A 12,189-nucleotide genomic window follows, 5' to 3' on the forward strand; every position below is an offset into this window, starting at 1 on the left:
CCCCCCCCCCCCCCCGTCTTTTCTTGCTGTGGTCCCCTGATTGTAAATTTTTACCCCAGAAAGCCCCCACATGGCATGTGAATTTAGGGAGGGGGTTATGTTTATGTGATCCTGGCAATGGGGTGGGTGCTATGGAGAACAGCAGCATGTGCTGCAGGGGGAACCTGGGGCTTCCCGAGTTAGTTGCTCACACGGGCAACGCGAGAGCATCCGCACAGAGCGGGTGTGATGTGGTTGTGGAAGGCAGGGCAGCAGGCATACCGTACGTGCGCTGCTGTCTGTGCAGGAGCCCTATGACTGCAACAGCGCCGGCCTCACGGGGGAAGCAAACTGGGTCCAGCCAGTTTAAACCTACAGCTCACTGGTGGGTGTATGTGTGTGTGTGTTTGAACAGGGGATGCGATAAAACAGGGGCTCTCCCGCTGATTCCTCCAGCAACGGGTGCTTCGGTCACCGAGTTACTGGTGGACCAGCTGAAAATGAGTAGGAGAAAATTCCGCTTAAGCCGGCAGCAGCCAGCCCCTGGCGGAGAGGCTGAACTCTAAAACTTGGACAAGTCTCTCAGCCTGCACGCTTCCTTTTAAAAGGAAGGAAATGTAAAAAGAAAGTCGTTGGGGGAAAAACCAAAATAAACAGCACATTGCTTGGAGCTCAAGGCCGTGGAAAGATGGAGGGAAGGGTAGAAGGGGAAAAAAAAGAATATTTTGAAGAGTACAGGTGGATGCATTGACACAAGTGTGCTTTGGTTTCAACAGGGCTGTATTCTGAGCACACAAATAACAGAGCTGGGAAACTGGGAGTAACCTGAAGTTCAGCAGCACAGCACTGCCCTGTTACTGTTTTTTCTTATTGTTAAAGCTGACCCAAGATAAGTTTTCCTCAAATTACTTCCCCCAAAACAGTTCCAGAAGTGAGTTTTTCTGTCACTAGATATTTTGGGGGGGAGCCATTTGTATTGTACTTAGTTTTCCTTTTTTTTTTCTTTTTTTTTTTTTCTCTCCCAGAGAGAGAAGCAAAGAAAGGATGTGAAATACAATGTATCTCACAGCTGTATGGATGTTTCCAAAATGGATTTTAATGATTCAAGCACTATTAATTAATTTTATGCAATTAATCCATCTCCTTAATTGTTCTGACCAAAATTAGGATAAGATTTTGCTGTCTGTTTGCTGCAACAATTTCCCAGTTACCAGCCAGATTCTTCTGTACGCTCAGATGAGAAATTGCAGTCACTGCTGCCAGCCAGAATTTGGCTTGCACATACTGAGCACCTGAGTCAGCAGACCTCTCAAAGGTGGATTTGCTAAACAGAGATGATAACTTACCTGAATGGATTTGATCGCTCTATGTTACTGTGCGTTTGCCCTGGCCGCACCCTGAGGATGGGTGGGAGCAGCTGTGCACTTTCTCTTCGGTGCTCGGCGTGATCCATCACGGGTTCAATGTGCAGCTCTGGTTCCTGGAGTAATTCATGTCATGACCTGGATTCAACTTTTAATGGGGGGGCGGGAAGGAGGCAGGGGGGAAGCGTCTTCCTGTAGAACCAGTGTCCACAGATCCAAAACTACTGCTGGATAGCTTGCGGTGGGGAGGGATGGGCATAAGCCATGTCAGGAAGAGTACATTCCCATACTGCCAAGAATTGGCTTTTAATGGGGAAAAAACATCCTCCTTTTGTGTCAGTGTGCAGGGAGCCTCTGTTCAACCACCCCCACTCTTTGCAGTAGTAATTGTGCAACTTGGAGATGCTTCTGAAGGAACAGAAAGAAAGAACTCCTCCACCACTTCTTCCTGGAGACTTGCTTTCATCTCCTGGGAGGCCTCCTATAAAGTAGTCAGTGGTTAAAATAATAAGCTGTGGTATCTTCAGTGCTATATTACATCAATTGCACTAAAGAAACCCCATTTTATAACAAAGCAAAGGTGAACCCTCACACCCCCTCAAGCAGCTTGCTGCAGGATAAGTGCCTGGCTAGGCTGGAGCCCCTCGGCCATCTGCATGCTGAAGTGTCCATGAGATTGGATTAAAACTCAGTCATTCTATTCCATGGAAAACTTGACCCCTTTGAAAAGACATTATTATTAATCAAATACACAATAGAAAGGAATAAAAATTCCTCCTCCCCGCCAAGCTGTTCCTCCTCTTAATTTTGTAGAGGGTGAGCTGTGCACATGGTTGCGGAGCTTCAAAGCCCTGAGGCTCCCTGGGCTGCATGTGCTTTGAGGGCAGCTCACTGAAGTGAACAAGTTTCCTGAAACAGTTGAGTTCAATAAAAGGGTATTTTGTTCACTGAGACAGTGAGGAGAATGCTGAACTGTTATCACTGTTGGCAGGGCCAGGAACCTAGATGAAAATATTCACCCTGCCTTGGTCTTGAAAGCGGCCTGCTTCTCCAGCAGTTTTTCTATCGGAGGAGAGCAATAGTGGGTCATGGGTGATCCAGCTGGTGGTTATTATGTTTTTAGCATGTGTGATATTGCAGAATGGAACAAATTATATGCTTCCTGAAGATCTTCATCTAGAGTCATTGGGATAGTCAGTATTCTTATAAATCAAGTTGTTTGGGACATGCTGGTGTAGAAAAGGAGGATTTTCTATTTGCCTCAGAAATCTTCAGGATGACTATTTCACCAACGGTAAATGGCATGTGGCATGAATTGAATTAAGACTGAATTTGAACAGACTACTCAGGGATGATGAAATGCTAATGTCTGACTATGACCAAATCTCCTGCAGCCTTAACGTAAGAAGGGCAAGATTTCACAGGTTTCGGGTGAGCTAATGGTTGGATAGAACTAATTCAGTCTAAATTTAGCCATCTGAAAGAAAGTCTTGTCTAAACGAGGCTCATACCACACATTTTGAACATCTGTCTCTGAGTGGGATGACTCATCCTCTGAACACATCCATCTCTTGGCTATTGACCATAGATGGAGCCTGGGTGACCAAACTGTTTAACTTTTGCACCGATAAAGTTAGGTGAGCTGAACCCCAACCACTGTGTTTACTAACAGTGTGTTTTGTCCATATGTTTGTGTCTTGTCTAGCATGCATGGAGCCCTGCAGCACATTCTGCTTGCCAGGCAGCTGCTTTGAGCTCTTTGCAAAGAGACCCTCTTAAAACTGAGGTTACAGAGCTGCGCTTGCCTTAAAATTCAAGGTGTCCTGTAATAACTAAACCTGACTCGCTGGAACAAAAATGTCTGTTTTTCCCCCAGGGCGTGAACTTCACATCTTTCTCCATGCAGAAATCCATCTCGCTGTCTGTGCGGCTCCTTCTGGCAAGAAACAAAATGCTTTTTGATTCAAGACTGGTGGAAAGCCTGTGCTTTTTGCCTCTCTCGCTAGAGGACATTTAGAAAAGCAGATAGTTTGGGAGGCTTCTGTTTGAAAGCAGGGGAAGAAAGGAGAGAAGGACAGTAGGAAAAGTATATGCTGGATATTTTTTGTCTCGGGAAACACTGGCCATGCATCTGGAAAACAGCAATACAGACTTTTCCCATTTTACTCGTGGGCTGAGACACTGGAGTCTGTAAACTCCATTTACTGGCACAGTAAAGCTTAACATCCCATGGTTTGAGCTCTTCCTTTTTTTCAAGTTGAAGGCTGACTTTGTGGTGGGTTAAATTAACTGTCTCCCTTCTCTACCATTTAAATTGTTTTTTAATTAACTTCCTCTGTCTCAGAAGAAAATACTGTTTGAGGCACAGAGCAAACCGAAGTTGCTATGTGCAGAATAGTTTCTAGTGCAGATAAAATATCAGAGATGCTGCTAACCTTGAAAAAGCTTTTTTCCCATTTAACGTGTATGATATGATATACTGCATGCACCTGAATATAATGACACAGTAAGTGTAGCTGAACTCTATCTTAATAGAACTAAGATAAAGGATCCTTGATCAGCAACCTTTCTCCTCCTCCCACACCGTTTGCCAAAATCCACAGCCCTCTCCCTCATACATGCCCTTTGGGCCAAGAGCCTGGCACTGGGGGCACAGACTTGGCGAGCTGTCAGACCTTCGGCACATGGTAGAGCTCCTGTCGAATTATTTCCTGCTGCTTGGATAGCCTTCTCCACACCCACCAGCAGTCGATGGAGAGTGGTCCTCCACCATTTTGGGGCAATGCTCCTGTGGGATGCTATGGGGAGCTCGGGAAGTCCCGGATGCAGCTTATTCCGCCACCTCCGTGCAATCCTATGGTGCTGCGTTCCTGGCACGTGGCTCAACGCCTCCGGCACCGCCCGCTGATTTACGCTTTAGGTGCAGTCTGCAGCCATGGGCTGGGAATAAAAATGGGATGAATCTTTGGGGGTGGGGGGGTGGGAATGAAGTCTCAGCTACATTACTTTTAGTGAGTCTGTAGGAGTAAAGGGAGGTCCATCTCAAACCCCACCAGCTAACAATAATAGGTGGCTTTTTTCATGTAAATCTGCAGATCACATGTTCCCCTGCTAGTTGAGAAATGAAGTGACAGAGCACTGGCACGGGCTGCCCAGAGAGGCTGTGGAATCTGCTTTTCTGGAAGCAATCAAACCTTGCCTGGATGCGACTCTGCAGCTTGCTTTGGGAGACCCCCCTTAGCAGGGGTTGGGCTAGGTGATATCCTTCCAACCCTGACCATTCTGTGATCTAATTAGCCTTCTTTGGTAAATCTGAACTCTCTGTGGCTGTTACAGCTTGTATTTATATGGTGGTTGTAGTTTTTGTCAGGTTCGGACAGGCTCCCCTGTATAAACCCCACAAGCTTATCTGTGTTCTTAGACACCCAGTGCTTCTGGACTTGTCCAAGCAACACAGCTTGCTTCTACAGCCCTGATCTAGACTGCATTGGGGCATCTTGCTGAAGCTTTGCTATTTGTGCTTTTTTTAAAAAAAAAGTAGAGTGGGGTGGCTTGTATTTCTGTGTCCTAGTAGCTACACAAAATAAAATGAAAATTATCCCTGGATCTGCCAAAATCACTTTGATTTGCAACAAGTTGTTCTGGTCCATAATTAGATTTAAATGTGTGCTTTAAAATTAATCCAAACCCACAAATAAAGCAAACTCCATGTCTTCTACCTTCAGCTGGGTGTGTGGGGGGTGTGTGTGGAATCCCTCAAACCCAGCAGTGACTATGCAACAGATACTTGAAGTATACTGGTTTGAAATAATGAAATGCAATTTCAGCTCCCAAATTTCCTCTTCTGTGTATGTTAAGTCTAATAGTTAATTTGAAGATCATTAAAAAAGTTTTCTCCTTCTGGTTGCTGTATATTTTGATGAATTTTCTTTTCTTCTCCCTGAGCTTTATGTGTAAAAGTTAAGGTTGTCAGGATAACATCAAATGGCAAGTGATGGCTGGACCTCAGATTTTTCTAGGAGAGGAAGTTGATTTATTTATCTGAAGTTATTATCAGACTAGCTGGACTTGCTTAAGGTAGAATTGTGCAGAGGATGACTCTTTAAAAATATTTTTTCAAGTAGGTTCAGGTGTTGCTTATGCCTGTTTCAGTGTCTGTCTTCCTCCTCTTTTCTCTACCACTTTACCCCTTAGTTTAATTAGCAAAATCACTTTCAGTATGGTAGAAAAAGGTGGTTTCATTAAAAGAAAAAAATAAACTCCCTTCTTGTACCAGGCTGATAATGGAAACTTTCTAGAAGGATCTGACCTTTTGTCCATCTTCCTGCTCATAGTCAGTCATGCTTTTCCTAAATCACCTGAAAGCACAATTAACATAACATGTAATTATCCTCCCTGCTGCATCTTTGTTAGCACTCTGAAATCGAATAAGACATCTGAAATAATTTGTACCTAATTTTATAATTACTTGTTTCCAGAGCACTCTAAAGTCCCAGGAAGGGGAGAATAAGGTCTCCTCCCACCAGATACAGCACCGAGCCATCTGAAAATTTTGGTTACGATGTTGGCTTTTGGTCTTGATGCATGGTTTGTTTCTACTGGGTTAAAGTTATGCTTGTAGGTGTAAAATGTAAAATCATCTATCATTACAAAATATTTTTGACCTAGGTTACACTAAATTATTGGTCACCTTTGCATTTGTACTGCGTGTTAAATATATACAGATGAGAAGCTTAACCCTGCTGGGAATTGAATATGGAAAGGTAAGAAGCAGTAAAAGAGATTATGGTTTGCATTGCTTTGCTCCTTTCCCATGACAAATTTGAGGTAACGCTAGTCAAAGAGCTTTTAGCATCTGCAGGGTTATTTCACTGTGGTGAAATAGAAGCAGACTTCTTGATTTCATTTTTTTCTGAGGGCAAGCATGTCTTAATCCTCCAAGAAAGTTAAGTGCCTCTCAGTCAGAAGTAGTCAGGGACAGATACGGTAGGAGCGCTGCGCAGAACTTGCTAATCAAATGTCTCACTGAGAAAAAAGCTAATGGTTTTGTTTGTTTCCTTGGGGATTTCCTTAGATTTCTTGGGGCTTTTGGATGTTTTCCTTAGTGTAAGAGTTGTGGGTTATGTATTACAAAGTTTATAACTTCTGATTGGAGGTTAAGAGAATTCACATCTTGCCCAGGCTTATCTTCTTTCCTATCAGTCAAAAATACAAGCTGGGCTATTTTAAGCTGCTTTTTGGACTCTGAAAAGCTATTCAGCACGGATTTCCTATTGCAAGTCGTGCATCTTCCTCCTCTCTGGTTTTGTTCTCATTCAGCACAAGCCAGTTCTGGAAACAATCCCTTTTTATATGGCATATAAATATGGAATATGGGTGTATCTTCAGAAATGGTATGTCCACTTTCAAGGACAAAAAATTTGGAGCAAAAACTAGAGATTTTTTGAAGACTTCTGTTGAAGAAAGAGGGCAGGCATCTATGATGCGTCTCTGCCAAAGACTTCCATAGTGAAGAAGGGAGGCATGATGTCAAGCTCCTGACACCCAAAATAATTCAGGAAAAGATGTCATTTCTGAGGGAATCAAGGGCAAAGCAGACAAAGTTTTGGTATAAATCTGCCCAGTTACCTGCCCTTGGGCGAGGGAGCCACTGGGGATCCCAACGACCAGAGCCTGTGGTTTTGGGAAAGCTGTCATGGTGATGACTGGGAGGCTGAGAATCATTCTGCTTTCCAGTCTGACGAGTTAGGCTGTCCAGCTCTCAGCAGTGAGAGAACTCTGGCCCAGTCAGAGTGTTCAGTTCTCAGAAGAAAGCTAGTTTTGGTGGCTGAAAAATGACTGAGTGGTCTTGTTCCTGTCCATGGATTTCCAAGAACAGAGAATTTGGAGTCCCTGAAAAATCTGATGCAGGAAGCCTTGCATTATTTTGGACAGTGAAGGCTTGTGACAAGTTAGTAACTGTGTAGGTGTGACATGTTTCATCTCCCACAAGCCTTTTCCATGCCACCCAAACTACCTTGCTGGTTTGAGGCTTTGCCAGGTTGAGCCACCTCACAGCCAGGCAAGAGCACTCAGGTGTAGGATCATTTGACCTCTCCCCATTTGCATTTTCAGCACCTAAGAAGTCATTGTCTACCTTTTGAGTCACTGTTGAAATCTAGCACAAGTTGAGCAATTTAGGAAGTGCAGTTGGTACAGCCTGACAATCCTGTTTGGATTAACAGGTAGGTGATGGATGAATGTCTCAGAAGAACCGAGGCTTTTCCTTCACTACACACTGCACATGTAGTATATGAATCAAATCACATAATTAGAGAGGTCTTCAGGTTTTCATTGTTCTGGCCACTTGTCTATGCCAGCTGTTAGGAAATGGGGTCACGCTACCTGATATTTATTGTATTCTACTTCAGCATGGCTGGAAGATGTCAATATGTGCAAGAAGGCCACCTAACTGGAGAATGGAGGCTGCAAGATAAATCACAAGGTTGGGGTATGTATGACCACTACATCTGATTATTTCATCCCAAAACCAACACTCTGTGAAAGGGAGTTCAGGACTTCAGATACTGTCTTTTCCTGAAAAATTACTGACCATAAATTCCATCGTGAGCAGTTTGGGTCTGCAATAACTTCACTGTATATCTTGGGTTTTTTCCCTATGGCTTTGGAGTTGTCATATATCTCCATGCCTCCAAGTCTGAGTTTTAGAACGAAGGACTGAATTTAAAAGATTTTTTTTAAAAAAAATAAATTATTAAATAGTCAACTAGACCTGTAGGGATGATAGCCTTAGCTTCAAAAATGCTTGCAGTGAGGATAGCTTCATTTGCAGCTGGTGCATGTAGAGGCACTGATGGAAGGCAGCATTTTCTCTCCTCTGAGAGGATGAAAATGAGTACAAATTGGTTTGGCCTGTGTGAACATCTTGCCTGAGGAGCTGAGGCTATTTCAGATGTACGATGTTAGACAGGGAGAACCCAGACTGCTGGTGGTATTGGAAAGTAAAATTTGCTAAAACATGACTTTCTTCCTCACCTGCTTCCAATCCTGGAAGGAATGTAAATGGAATTATTTTGACTGCCAGACTTTTTTTTTTTTTTCTGGTCTAGTCCAGGAGGCATGAAAATCTGTGCAGTACTTGTCACGGGAGATTGGCAGTGCAATGGTCCTGTTCAACAGTTGGTACTACGTGGTAGCAAATGTCTTTTCATATAGTGCCCCATAAACATGCAAACTCTCTTTTGATTTAATTGGCTCATCTTCTCTAACTTTGAAACAGTTTGAATAAGGAGCTTAAAGGCAAGCTGTTGCAGAAACCTGAGGATCTTTCTTTAGTTTAATAACATTCTTCCCCAACCATTGTAGATGTCAGCAATGGGGAGCTGTTGTTGGTTGCAACCCACATTTGGCTGTGACGTTTTGAGTCAAATGCTTCCCTGTTGTGCTTAACATGTCCCCATTTGTTGATACGTGTGTGTGTACTTGTGTCATCTGAGCTCCGATGAGGTAAAAATCCTACGTATTAGAAATCACAGGGAGCAAGCCTCTTCTCTACAATAAAAACATACATTGATTCTACGTATCTTTAGTTTTGAAAAGTTCTCAATCTAGCTTTTAGTCTGAATTTTACCAGAAAGACAGCAGCCCAGATAAATGGTCATATTTATGGGGTTTTAATGCTTATTAATCGATACCTTTACACATCTTATTTTCACTTGCATGTTGACAGCAAGATAACTCACACTTTGCTTGAGAAAAACAACTTTTATCTCAGTAAAGAGACCCCGTGGAAGGAGAGGATGGCAGGGGTGGACCCAGATATAAAGAAATTGTGGGGTGCCTTGTCTGTGCCATAGCAGAACAGGTGGACGTGGAAGGCTGGGGTGCACATTCCATCCCTAAACCTGGTCTCCAGCTGAAGCGAGACCAAGAAAAAAGCCTCTTGTCGGGACTGAAATACTGAAATGAGACCATTTTTGGACATTTCCCCCTGGGACTATGCAGCGTAACTTCTATTTCAGAGTTCAGTCTCAGTGAAGGTTTTAAAAGACCTTTCTTATAAAGGGACCTCCTTCTTATTGGAAAAAATTTGCATGAACTGCAGCAGTTCCCAACAACTATCCTCTACTTGCTAATAGTGGTTTTCCCCTTCTTCTTGGCAACATCAGCTAAGGTGTATCCACTTCTCCACTGCTGTATTTACGGTAAACTTTCAGGAATTTTGAGTTAAACTTGAGGATTACAACATTGATATCTTATACAAAGTTTTTGATGAGTCACATAAGAGAATTTTTCTCCTATGAAAAATGTTTTCAGACTGGGGGGAAAAAGGTTGAAACTTCATGTCGCCAGTGAGGACCACTCCCATAGTGCCCCTACAAGGAGATGAGCAGATGCCATTTGGACTTTCCCATTTCCAGTGGGAGAGAAAAGGGCCTGGCATATCTCTTCTTGATGACTTTTCAACTAGGCCAGTGTAAAAAGCTTCATAATGATTGACTCTCAAAAAAAACCACTTCAGCTGCATCAGCCTTCAGGAGACAGTTCTCCAAAGCATGGAAAATTTCCAGAGTGTATCTGGGGTCTCGGCACTACGGCTTCTGCTGGCGGCTGCTGCTCCATACGGTGACTGACAAGCTCAGCAGTGCTAGAGGTGTCTGACTTGCTGACCAGCACCTTCCTCACTCCTTCAGACATAGTAAGTCTTGGTGGTCTCTCAAACACAAGGTAAAAGAACTTTTTGGGGAAAGATCATGTACCAAATAACCTTTGTCACGTAGCTTGGTGTTCACTTTTCAAGGAAGTATTCCGTAATTTCAACTTTGAGGGTGCTGTAGGAGGCTGATCTGAGGATCTGTGTCAAAAACAGCCTCTCCAAGTGGGTGTTCCGATGCACAATGCCAGTCTGCAGCTTTTTCAGCCAGGATCAGTCCACACGATGCCCTCTTGGAGACCTTTTTGTCTCTTGCACAAGGATGCTCTTTCGGAGTATGTCTGGAATAGATCATATGGTGACCTGAGTAAGTGTTTCATGTCAGTGGCTTTCATGTCATGTTTCATGTCATCCCAATGTCCTGCGTTTGCTCGCCATCCCATGATGGTACTTTCTGCCCAGTAAACCCTAACGGCCAATGCTTGCTGCCCCCGCCACTGCTCTGTATCCCACACACACAGCAGGTTAAAGGGTGAATGAACACAGCTGTTTCCTCGCTGGGAGGAAGGATGGCTTGTAAAACCCTGACAGCCCTGGCAAATGCCCCTGTGAGCATGTTTGCATGTAGCAGTGCTTTGCACAGCACAGTAATAGTGCACTGGCAACGCGCGTGATTCAGGCATCTTGCATCAGCCCCTCAGTTGGCTAAAAAAACCCAGCTCCGCCTGCAGCCCATAGAAATTTAGGGGTTCCCCTTTTTCTAGTCACTGCTCACATGTAGTCAGTGTGTCCAGGAACTGTTTCTCTTTCCCCGAAATAACAAAAATGTTACCTTTAACTCCTGCCTGATGAGAGCAGAAGTGATAAATAGAGATTCAGCTCTCCTAAAATCTGCGTTAGCCACTTAGTTTCAGGAAGCTGTCGCCTGCATGTGAATCGCTGTCTCACAGTCCCAGATAATGCAAATGGTCAGGTGTTTGCTATGACTGCCCATACCCTGCTGAGTGGAGAGAATGTTTGCTCTTATGGCAAACTGTAGTATATGACACATACGGACTGTTGGGGGTCTTTAAACCCTGTTAGTTATTCAGTGATCTCCATTCATAGTACTGGTTGGCTCTTATATTCCGCTTCACGGTGGAATATATTTAAAAGCTGATCCTAACTTGCATTAAGAAAAAGCAAAGATTTTCATAATAAAACCAGCCTGTTTTGATTCTTTTTACATAACACATTAGGGAAATCAAAGTGACACAGCCTTGTTAGTTGGTCAAACTAACGCATTTGATTGTCAAGCACCAGCAAACACCCAGGTACAAAAATTGCTGAAAAGGTCCAAATACCTTGCATTGCTCTATACTGTCTGTTCCACTTAAGAACAGCGATAGGGGAAGTGGCTTATTGCACTTTTACTTATGTGTAGAACTTGCTGTGCAAGTTTGACATTTAATGATATGAATAACTTGATTGAAATCCAGATACAAGGGAGGGATAGCTTTCAATGTCTCATGCCTTGCCTCTAGAAGCAAGCTTATCCACCAACTTTACTGCATAACGTGAAGGACTTATTGAATCATTTGGGTTTTATGAAATGCTTCCATCTATCTTATCAAAAACTCTGAAAAGCAAAATGAGTGCAATTGCAGGGTGCAGAACAGTGTGTTCATCAACAAGAAATACTTCTAGCCTCTTGGAAAGGATCTGAGAGGAAGGGCAGAGTGAGGGAAATGATGCAAACCAGCACAGTTAAATAGCTTGTTTTCTTGAGTAACTGGAGCTCTATAACAACCCCACGTGGGCTTGATACGGCTGCCTGTGAGCCTCGCTCGGATGGAATCCAGTTTTGTTAAGTTCTGCTGGTCTGGTCTGTCTGTGTTAAGCCTACGATCCTGATCAAGGGAGCTTTTCGTAGCAAAGACAAAGGGTGCGAGGCTGGTTTCTGGGCCTCAGTAACACTTCTGGGTGTAGTGTGGGCATCCCCTTTCAAAAGGTGTTTCGGCAGGTGATGGAGCTTGGTGGGAGCAAACACTCATTTTGGCACATGCTCCTCGTAAGGGCTGTGTGTTGACTTGTCAAAGCTTGCTTGTTGGTGCTCTTCTCCTTCCCCCCATGCCGCAGCATGCCAGGCCAGCCCTGTGCTAGCTGCTGTGTTCTCACCTGAATTTTTAAGCAGTCCTCTTTGCCGTGGCGTGA

General features: G+C 43.8%; 1 protein-coding gene across 3 annotated transcripts in view; it reads right to left on the reverse strand.

The window, feature by feature from the left end:
• The window catches only part of PTGS2 (prostaglandin-endoperoxide synthase 2), a 42,895-nt gene continuing 30,706 nt past the window's right edge, over nucleotides 1-12,189 (reverse strand). For all 3 annotated transcript variants that reach the window (XR_013931035.1, XM_080406456.1, XM_080406455.1), the window contains one exon: nucleotides 1-12,189. This exon is cut by the window's right edge. The gene's annotated coding sequence lies outside the window, so the exon portion shown is untranslated.

This window comes from Falco punctatus (genome assembly GCF_963210335.1).
Source record: "Falco punctatus genome assembly, chromosome: 11".
Classification (NCBI taxonomy): Eukaryota; Metazoa; Chordata; class Aves; order Falconiformes; family Falconidae; genus Falco; species Falco punctatus.